Source organism: Choloepus didactylus, chromosome 5, assembly GCF_015220235.1.
Source record: "Choloepus didactylus isolate mChoDid1 chromosome 5, mChoDid1.pri, whole genome shotgun sequence".
Lineage (NCBI taxonomy): Eukaryota > Metazoa > Chordata > Mammalia > Pilosa > Megalonychidae > Choloepus > Choloepus didactylus.
The window spans coordinates 47,429,603-47,440,651 of NC_051311.1; positions in this window are offsets into that span (position 1 = coordinate 47,429,603).

An 11,049-nucleotide genomic window follows, 5' to 3' on the forward strand; every position below is an offset into this window, starting at 1 on the left:
GCTAGAATGTTACTGTTGACCATAGACTCCAATTTGCTTTGATTATGTTTTTTCTCAAATACATCCCTTTTTTTTTAACACTCTGGATGGTTGACATTCATTTGTTCTCCCATGTGAGAACATTTTTATATTTGTACATTTAGCAACAGTCCTTGGCCACTCCAGTTTTTGCCAAGTTATATAGTCCCAGTCTTCATCATCTGTCTTTACCTCTAGTGTCATACATTCCACCTCTTTCAGCTTTACTCACAGATGTCTTTTTTCTATGTACTTACAATATTGTGCTACCATCACACAGTATTATGCTATCCATTTCTGGATCTATACGATCATTCCTGCTGAACATTTCTGTAGTCCTCCAGCATCAAATGCCTGATCTCTACCCTCTATGTCCTGGTAGCCTGTGTTATCAGCTTTTAACTCTCAAAGTTTGCTTATTAGTGTTATTTCATATTAGTGAGACCATACAGTATTTGTCCTTTTGTTTCTGGTTAACTTCACTCAACATAATGTCTTCAAGTTTCATCCACATTATTATATGTTCCATGCCTTTGTTCTGTCTCACAGCTGCATAATATTCCATCACGTGGATATACCACACTTTGTTTATCCACTCATCTGTTGATGGACATTTGGACTGCTTCCATCTCTTGGCAATCATGAATAATGCTGCAATAAACATCAGTTTACAAATGTCCATTTGTGTCTTAGCTTTCAGTTCCTTTGAGTATATACCTAGCAATGGAGTAGCTGGGTCATATGGCAACTCTATACTTAGCTTCCTGAGGAACCTCCACACTGTCTTCCAGAGTGGTTGCACCATTCTCCATTCCCACCAAACATGAATAAATGTGCCTCTTTCTCCACATCCTCTTCAGCACTTGTAATTTTCTGTTTTTTGGATAACGGCTATTCTAGTAGGTGTGAGATGTTATCTCATTGTGGTTTTCATTTGCATTTCCCTAAAAGCCAGTGACGTTGAGCATTTTTTCATATGTTTTTGAGCCATTTGTATTTCCTCTTTGGAAAAGTGTCTGTCCATGTCTTTTTCCCATTTTTTAATTGGGTTGTTTGTCTTTCTGTTGTTGAGTTATATTGCTTTATATATTTGGGTTATTAAACCCTTATCTGATATATCGCTTGCAAATATTGTCTCCCATTGTGTAGGCTGCCTTTTTACTTTTCTAACAAAGTCCTTTGATGTGCAAAGGTGTTTGATTTTGAGGAGATCCCATTTATCTATTTGTTCTTTGGTTGCTCACGCTTTGGGTGTAAGGTCTAGGAAACCACCTCCTATTACAAGATCTTTAAGGTAGTGCCTTACATTTTCTTCTTCTTTTTTTTTTTTAAATCTTCATTTTATTGAGATATATTTACATACCATGCAGTCATACAAAACAAATCGTACATTCGATTGTTCACAGTACCATTACATAGTTATACATTCATCACCTAAATCAATCCCTGACACCTTCATTAGCACACACACAAAAAAAACAAGAATAATATTTAAAGTGAAAATGAGCAATTAAAGTAAAAAAGAACACTGGGTGCCTTTGTCTGTTTGTTCGTTTGTTTCCTTCCCCTATTTTTCTACTCATCCATCCATAAACTAGACAAAGGGGAGTGTGGTCCTTATGGCTTTCCCAATCCCATTGTCACCCCTCATGAGCTACATTTTTATTCAATTGTCTTTGAGATTCATGCTTTCTAGGTTGTAGTTTGATAGTTTCAGGTATCTACCACCAGCTACCCCAATTCTTTAGAATCTAAAAAGGGTTGTCTAAATTGTGCATAAGAGTGCCCACTAGAGTGACCTCTCGGCTCCTTTTGGAATCTCTCTGCCACTGAAGCTTATTTCGTTTCCTTTCACATCCCCCTTTTGGTCAAGAAGATGTTCTCTATTCCATGATGCTGGGTCTACATTCCACCCTGGGAGTCATATTCCATGTTGCCAGGGAGATTTACTCCCCTGGGTGTCTGATCCCATGTAGGGGGGAGGGCAGTGATTTCACCTTTCAAGTTGGCTTAGGTAGAGAGAGAGGGCCACATCTGAGCAACAAAGAGGCATTCGGGAGGAGGCCCTTAGGCGCAATTATAGGGAGGTCTAGCCTCTCCTTCGCAGCAACAGTCTTCCTAAGGGTAAATCCTGTGGTAGAGGGCTCAACCCATCAAACCACCAGTCCCCTATGTCTGTGGTCATGTTAGCAACCATCAAGGTGGGGTGGGCCAATACCCCTGCATTCTCCACAGGCTCCTCAAGGGGGCTCTACATATTTTTTTCCTTGTTTTTTTTAACCTTTTTTTTTTAAATCAACTGTATGAAAAATAAAAAAATTAAAAAACAAAAAAAAATTAAAAAAAAACACACAATAAAAGAACATTTCAAAGAGACCATAACAAGGGAGTAAGAAAAAGACAATTAACCTAAGATAACTACTTTACTTCCAACATGTTCCTACTCTACCCCAAGAAAGTTACCTAATATAGCAACATTTCTGTGAACTTGTTCCTACTATACCCATCAGAAATTAACAGACCGTAGTCATTCCTGGAAATTCCCAGAACAATAAATTTACCCATGATAGCTTATCTGTTCTTGGATTATTGTTCCCCCTTCCTTAATTGCTCTTTATTGCTAGTTCCCCTACATTCTACATTATAAACCATTTGTTTTACATTTTTCAAAGTTCACATTAGTGGTAGCATATAATATTTCTCTTTTTGTGCCTGGCTTATTTCGCTCAGCATTATGTCTTCAAGGTTCATCCATGTTGTCATATGTTTCACGAGATCGTTCCTTCTTACTGCTATGTAGTATTCCATCGTGTGTATATACCACATTTTCTTTATCCACTCATCTGTTGAAGGACATTTGGGTTGTTTCCATCTCTTGGCAATTGTGAATAATGCTGCAATGAACATTGGCATGCAGATATCTGTTCGTGTCACTGCTTTCCGATCTTCCGGGTATATACTGAGAAGTGCAATCGCTGGATTGAATGGTAACTCTATATCTAGTTTTCTAAGGAACTGCCAGACTGACTTCCAGAGTGGCTGAACCATTATACAGTCCCACCAACAATGAATAAGAGCTCCAATTTCTCCACACCCCCTCCAGCATTTGTAGTTTCCTGTTTGTTTAATGGCAGCCATTCTAATTGGTGTGAGATGGTATCTCATTGTGGTCTTAATTTGCATCTCTCTAATAGCTAGTGAAGCTGAACATTTTTTCATGTGTTTCTTGGCCATTTGTATTTCCTCTTCAGAGAACTGTCTTTTCATATCTTTTGCCCATTTTATAATTGGGCTGTCTGTACTATTGTCATTGAGTTGTAGGATTTCTTTATATATGCAAGATTTACATTTTTTCCATTGAGTTGGCTGCCTCTTTACCTTTTTGAGAAATTCCTTTGAGGTACAGAAACTTCTAAGCTTGAGGAGTTCCCATTTATCTATTTTTTCTTTTGTTGCTTGTGCTTTGGGTGTAAAGTCTAGGAAGTGGCCGCCTAATACAAGGTCTTGAAGATGTTTTCCTACATTATCTTCTAGGAGTTTTATGGTACTTTCTTTTATATTGAGATCTTTCGTCCATTTTGAGTTAATTTTTATGTAGGGTGTGAGGTAGGGGTCCTCTTTCATTCTTTTGGATATGGATATCCAACTCTCCCAGCCCCATTTGTTGAAAAGACCATTATGACCCAGTTCAGTGACTTTGGGGGCCTTATCAAAGATCAGTCGGCCATAGACCTCGGGGTCTATCTCTGAATTCTGAATCCAATTCCATTGATCTATATGTCTATCTTTGTGCCAGTACCGTGCTGTTTTGACAAGTGTGGCTTTATAATAAGCTTCAAAGTCAGGGAGTGTAAGTCCTCCCACTTCGTTTTTCTTTTTTAGAGTGTCTTTAGCAATTCGAGGCATCTTCCCTTTCCAAATTAATTTGATAACTAGCTTTTCCAAGTCTGCAAAGTAAGTTGTTGGGATTTTGATTGGGAATGCATTGAATCTGTAGATGAGTTTGGGTAGAATTGACATCTTAATGACATTTAGCCTCCCTATCCATGAACATGGAATAGTTTTCCATCTTTTAAGTTCCCCTTCTATTTCTTTTAGTAGAGTTATGTGGTTTTCTTTGTATAGGTCTTTTACATCTTTGGTTAAGTTTATTCCTAGGTACTTGATTTTTTTAGTTGCTATTGAAAGTGGTATCTTTTTCTTGGAGTGTCTCTTCAGTTTGTTCATTTCTAGCATATAGAAACATTACTGACTTATGTGCATTAATCTTGTATCCCGCTACTTTGCTAACTTTGTTTATTAGCTCTAGTAGCTGTACTGTCGATTTCTCGGGGTTTTCCAGATATAAGATCATATCATCTGCAAACAATGACAGTTTTACTTCTTCTTTTCCAATTTGGATGCCTTTTATTTCTTTGTCTTGCCGGATTGCCCTGGCTAGCACTTCCAGCACAATGTTGAATAACAGTGGTGATAGCGGACATCCTTGTCTTGTTCCTGATCTTAGAGGGAAGGCTTTCAGTCTCTCACCATTGAGTACTATGCTGGCTGTGGGTTTTCATATATGCTCTTTATCATATTGAGGAAGTTTCCTTCAATTCCTACCTTTTGAAGTGTTTTTATCAAAAAGGGATGCTGGATTTTGTCAAATGCTTTTTCAGCATCTATTGAGATGATCATTTTATTTTTCCCTTTTGACTTGTTAATGTGTTGTAATACATTGATTGATTTTCTTATGTTGCACCATCCTTGCATGCCTGGAATGAACCCCACTTGGTCATGGTGTATGATTTTTTTAATGTGTCTTTGGATTCGATTTGCAAGTATTTTGTTGAGGATTTTTGCATCTATATTCATAAGGGAGATTGGCCAGTAGTTTTCCTTTTTTGTAGCATCTTTGCCTGGTTTTGGTATTAGATTGATGTTAGCTTCATAAAATGAGTTAAGTAGTGTTCCATTTTCTTCAGTGTTTTGAAAGAGTTTAAGTAAGATTGGTGTCACTTCTTTCTGGAAAGTTTGGTAGAATTCCCCTGTGAAGCCCTCTGGCCCTGGGCATTTATTTCTGGGAAGATTTTTGATGACTGATTGGATCTCTTTGCTTGTGATGGGTTGGTTGAGGTCTTCTATTTCTTCTCTGGTCAGTCTAGGTTGTTCATATGTTTCTAGGAAATTGTTCATTTCCTCTACATTATCCAGTTTGTTGCCATACAGTTGTTCATAGTATCCTCTTATAATTTTTTTAATTTCTTCGGGATCTGCAGTTATGTCACCCTTTTCATTCATTATTTTGTTTATATGGGTCTTCCCTCTTTTTGATTTTGTCAGTCTAGCTAGGGGCTTGTCAATCTTGTTGATCTTCTTAAAGAACCAACTCTTGGTGATATTTATCCTCTCTATTGTTTTTTTGTTCTCTATGTCATTTATTTCTGCTTTAATCCTTGTTATTTCTTTTCTTCTACTTGGTTTAGGATTGGTTTGCTGTTCATTTTCTAGCTTCTTTAGTTGATCCATTAGTTCTTTGATTTTGGCTCTTTCTTCCTTTTTAATATATGCGTTTAGTGCTATAAATTTCCCCCTCAGTACTGCTCTTGCTGCATCCCATAAGTTTTGGTATGTTGTGTTCTCATTTTCATTCATCTCTATATATTTAGTGATTTCTCTTGCTATTTCTTCTTTAACCCACTGATTGTTTAGGAGTGTGTTGTTTAACCTCCAGGTATTTGTGAATTTTCTAAGTCTCTGATGGTTATTGACTTCTAATTGTATTCCATTGTGGTCAGAGAATGTGCTTTGAATAATTTCAATCTTTTTAAATTTATTGAGGCATGTTTTATGTCCCAGCATATGATCTATTCTGGAGAAAGTTCCGTGAGCACTAGAGAAGTATGTGTATCCTGGTGATTTGGGATGTAATGTTCTATATATGTCTGTTAAATCTAATTCATTTATCAGATTGTTTAGGTTTTCAATTTCCTACATTTTCTTCTAAGAGTCCTAAGGTCTTAGCACTTATGTTTAGGTCTTTGATCCAATTACAGTTAATTTTTGTATAAGGTGTGAGGTAGGAGTCCTTTTTCATTCTTTTGGAAATGGATATCCAGTTCTCCAAACACCATTTATTGAAGAGGCTGCTCTGTCCCAGTTGATTTGGCTTGACTGCCTTATCAAAGATCAATTTTCTGTAGATGCAAGAGTCTATTACTAAACACCCAATTCAATTCCATTGGTTGGTATCTCTGTCCTTATGCTAGTACCATGCTGTTTTGGGCACTGTAGCTTTGTAATATGCTTCTAAGTCAGGTAGTGTGAGACCTCCCACTTCATTCCTCTTTCTCAACATATTTTTGGCTATTCAGGGGAACTTCCCCTTCCAAATAAATTTGGTTATTGGTATTTCTATTTCTGCAAAGTAAGTTGTTGGGATTTTAATCGGTATTGCATTGAATGTTTAAATCAGTTTAGGTAGAGTTGACATTTTCATTATATTTAGTCTTCCAATCCATGACCATGGCATGTTCTTCCATTTTTTTTTAGGTCTTTTTTGATTTCTTTTAGCAGGTTCCTGTAATTTTCTTTGTATAGGTCTTTTGTGGCCTTCATTAAGTTTATTCCTAAATACTTGATTCTTTTGGTTTCTATTGTAAACGGATTTTTTTTTTATATTTCTTCCTCTTGTTGCACATTACTTGTGTATAAGACACTACAGAATTTTGCCTGTTGATATTGTAGCCTGCCACTTTGCTGTATTCATTGATGAGCTCTAATAGTTTTGCTGTAGATTTTTCTGGATTTTCTACATATAGAATCATGTCATCTGTAAACAGTGAAAGTTTTACCTCTTCCTCTCCAATTTGGTTGCCTTTTATTTCTTTTTCTTGCCTGATTGCTCTAGCTAGAACTTCCAGCACAGTGTTGAATAACAATTTGACAGTGGGCATCTCTGTCTTGTTCCAGATCTTAGAGGGAAAGCTATCAGTCTCTTCCCATTGAGTACAATGTTAACTGTGGGTTTTTCATATATTGCCTTTATCATATTGAGAAAATTCCCTTCTATTCCTATCCTTTGAAGCGTTTTCATAAAGAAAGGATGTTGAATTTTGTCAAGTGGCTTTTCTGCATTGATTGAGATGATCATGTGGTTCTTTTGCTTTGATTTATTGATGTGGTGTATTACATTAATTGATTTTCTTATGTTGAACCAGGCTTGCATACCTGGAATAAACCCCACTTGGTCATGTTGTATAATTCTTTTAATGTGCTGCTGGATTCAATTTGTAAGTACTTTGTTGAGGATTTTTGCATCTATATTCATTAAAGAGATTGGTCTATAATTTTCTTTTTTTGTAGTGTCTTTGTCTGATTTTGGTATTATGGTGATGTTGGCCTCATAAAATGAGTTTGGTAGTTTTCCCTCTTCTTCATTTTCTTTAAAGAGTTTGAGCAGGATTGGTATTAATTCTTTCTTGAATGCTTGGTAGAATTCACATGTGAAACCATCTGCTCCTGGGCTTTTCTTTTTTGGGAGCTTTTTGATGACTGACTCAATCTTTTTACTTGTGATTGGTTTGTTGAGGTCCTCTATTTCTTTTTGGATGAATGTTGGATTTTTATGCTTTTCTGGAAGTTGTCCATTTCAAGGAAGTTGTCCAATTTATTAGCATATAGTTGCTCATAGTATCTTCTCATTATCTACTTTATTTCTGCATGGTCAGTAGTTATGTTTCCTTTCTCATTTCTGATTGCATTTATTTTTTGCATCTGCTGTCTCTCTCTCACTTTTTTTTTTTTTTTTGTTAGCTTAGCTAGGGGCCCATCAATTTTGTTGATTTTCTCCAAGAACCAGCTTCTGGTTTTGATGATTCTCTCTATTGTGTTCCTGTTCTCAGTTTCATTTATTTCTGCTCTGATATTTGTTATTTCTTTTCTTCTGTTTGTGTTGGGGTTTATTTGTTTTTCTTTCTGTAGTTCTTCCAGGTGGACAGCAAATTCCTCAATTTTTGCTCTCTCTTCTTTTTTAATATAGACATTTAAGGCAATAAATTTCCCTCTCAGCACTGCCTTTGCTGCATCCCATAAGTTTTGATAAGTTTTGTTTTCATTGTCATTTGCCTCAAAGTATTTACTAATTTCTCTTGTAATTTCTTTCTCTATCCACTGGTTTTCTAAGAGTGTGTTTTTTAGTCTCCATATATTTGTGAATTTTTCAGTCTTCTGCCTGTTACTTATTTCCAACTTCATTCTGTTATAATCTGAGATAGTGTTTTTTTTTATAATATTAGTATTTTTAAATTTGTTGAGGCTTGCTTTGTGACCCAGCATGTGGTCTATCCTAGAAAATGTTCCATAAGCACTTGAGAAGAATGTGTATCCTGCTGTTGTGGGGTGTAGTGTTCTATAAATGTCTGTCAAGTCTAGTTCATTTATCATATAATTCAGCATATCCATTTCCGTGTTGATCCTCTGTCTAGATGCTCTATTCACTGATGACAGTGGTGTACTGAAGTCTCCAACTATTATTATGGAGTTATCTACTTCTCCTTTCAGTGTTCTCAGTGTTTGCCTCATGAATTTTGGGGCACTCTGGCTTGGTGCATAAATGTTTATGATTGTTATGTTTTCTTGATGAATTGGCCCTTTTATTAATATATAGTGTCCTTCTCTGTCTCTTTTAATTGTTTTACTTTTGAAATCTACTTTGTCTAATACTAATATATCTTCTCCCGCTTTTTTCTGGTTGCTGTTTGCATGAAATATCTTTTTCCAACCTTTCACTTTCAGACTATTTTTTTCCTTGTGTCTAAGATGAGTTTCTTGCAGACAGCACATAGATTGGTCCTGTTTTTAATCCATTCTGCCAGTCTGTGTCTTTTTATTGGGGAGTTTAATCCATTAACATTTAGTGTTATTACTGTAAGGGCAGTACTTTCTTCTATTATTTTGTCTTTTGGATTTTATAAGTCATGTCTTATTTTTTCCTCTCTCTCTTTTTACCCTTCCTGATAATCCTCATTTCTACACTATTCTCCAAACCTCTTTCTCTTGTCTTTTCCTAACAGCCTGTAGCACTCCCTTTAGTATTTCCTGTGGCACCAGTCTTGTATTCACAAACTCTCTTAGTGTCTGTGTGTCTGAAAATATTTTAATCTCTCCCTCATTTTTGAAGGAAAGTTTTGCTGGATATAGAATTCTTGGTTGGCAGTTCTTCTCTTTCCATTCATTAAATATATCATACCACTGTCTTCTCACCTCCATGGTTCCTGTGGAGAAATCTGTGCATAGTCTTATTGAGCTTCCCTTGTATGTGATGGATTGCTTTTCTCTTGGTGCTTTCAGAATTCTCTCTTTGTCTTTGACATTGGACAATCTGATCAGTAAGTGTCTTGAAGTATGTCTATTGCGGTCTATTCTGTTTGGGGTATGCTGTACTTCTTGAATCTCTAATTTTCTGTCTTTCATAAGAGTTGGAAAATTTTCAGTATTTATTTCTTCTATTATTCTTTCTGCCCCTTTCCCCCTTTCTTCTCCCTCTGGGACACCCATAACACATGTTTGTGTGTTTCATGTTGTCACTCTGCTCCCTAAGACCCTGCTCATATTTTCCATTCTTTTCACCATTTCTTCTTTCATGTGTGTGAATTCAGATGTCTGATCTTCCAATTCACTGATCCTTTCTTCTGCCTGTTCAAATCTACTGTTGTATTCCTCCATTGTCTTTTTCATCTCCTCCATTATGCCCTTCATTCCTGTAAGTTCTGTCATTTGTTTTTTCAAGTTTATGAATTCTTCCTTATGGTAATTCATTGTCCTTTTTATATCCTTCATTTCTTTTACTATGTCTTCCCTCAGTTCATTGACTTGATTTTTGAATTGATTTATATTTGTTTGAACACCTCCAATTAGTTCTTCCTCCAGCTCATTGAATTGATATAGCAATATTTGCTTCAACTCCTGTATCTCAGTTGAATTATTAGTTTGTTCCTTTGGCTGATCCATATTTTTATTTTTCCTAGTACGGCTCATTATGTTAAGCTGTCTAGGCATCTGACTTTCTTGATTAGTTTATTCTGGAGCTTGTTTTCACTCCTTTACCTAGGATTTTCTTGTTGGTTGGCTTTGTTCTCTAACCTTTGGTGTTTAGTTCAGCTTATTCTAGACATTTAACTTAGATTCTGTTTAGTTGATCAGAGCTTTTACCTCTTGTTTTTCTGTTTCTTGCCCTGCCTCTATGTAGCCTTTTTGTGTGGTGATCTCCTCAGATATTGTCAGCCCCAGTCAGATTTTCCTAGTCCAGAGAGGCCCAACTCTCAGGAGGAGGGTATGGCATTTCCTTGAAAATGAGACCCTCCTGCGAGGCCTTTAGATTCTGTGCTTCTCCTATGCTGTCCAGCAGGTGGCACTTGGCAGCCCGCAGTTCCCCTGGCAGTGTAAGGAGGCAGAGAGCCTTTTGTTCTCCAGGTGACCCTAACCCAGTCTGGGAAGTGGCTGACTGAAGCTAGTTAATGAATTCCAATCCCTGGAGTCTGAGTTCTGAAAAGGGCTGGGATGTTATGGTGTTTAGCAAATTTTCTCCACAACTAGTCTTATTGTTTTGTCTCTCAGAGCTATCTTAGCTCTGCTCTTGCCTGGGTCCAAATTGCAAGTCTTTGAGGCTTTCTCTAATGGGCTTCTTAGAGTAATTGTTTTAGCAAAAGAGAAAAAAAATAAAAAATAAAAAAAGAAAGGGCCCAGTAAGGGCTATTTACAATCTTTGCAGATCTATTGAAATGCTAGGGAGAAACTAAGATGGCAGCTAGGTGAGAGAGGGCAAAAAAACACCTCTGTGAAAAACACTAGATAAAAACCAGAAAGTGACCCAGAATACCAGTTATAGCAATGCGCCAGCTGTACAAGGTCTCCTAGTACCACAGGGGCCATATACTTGGTGAAACTGGGAGTCTGACTTCTGAAATGAGTGAGTAAGCTGGCTGGAAGACCCACAGCCACGTGGCATTGTGGGGAAGCCAGGGCTTGGCATTTGGAGACCGACTGGCT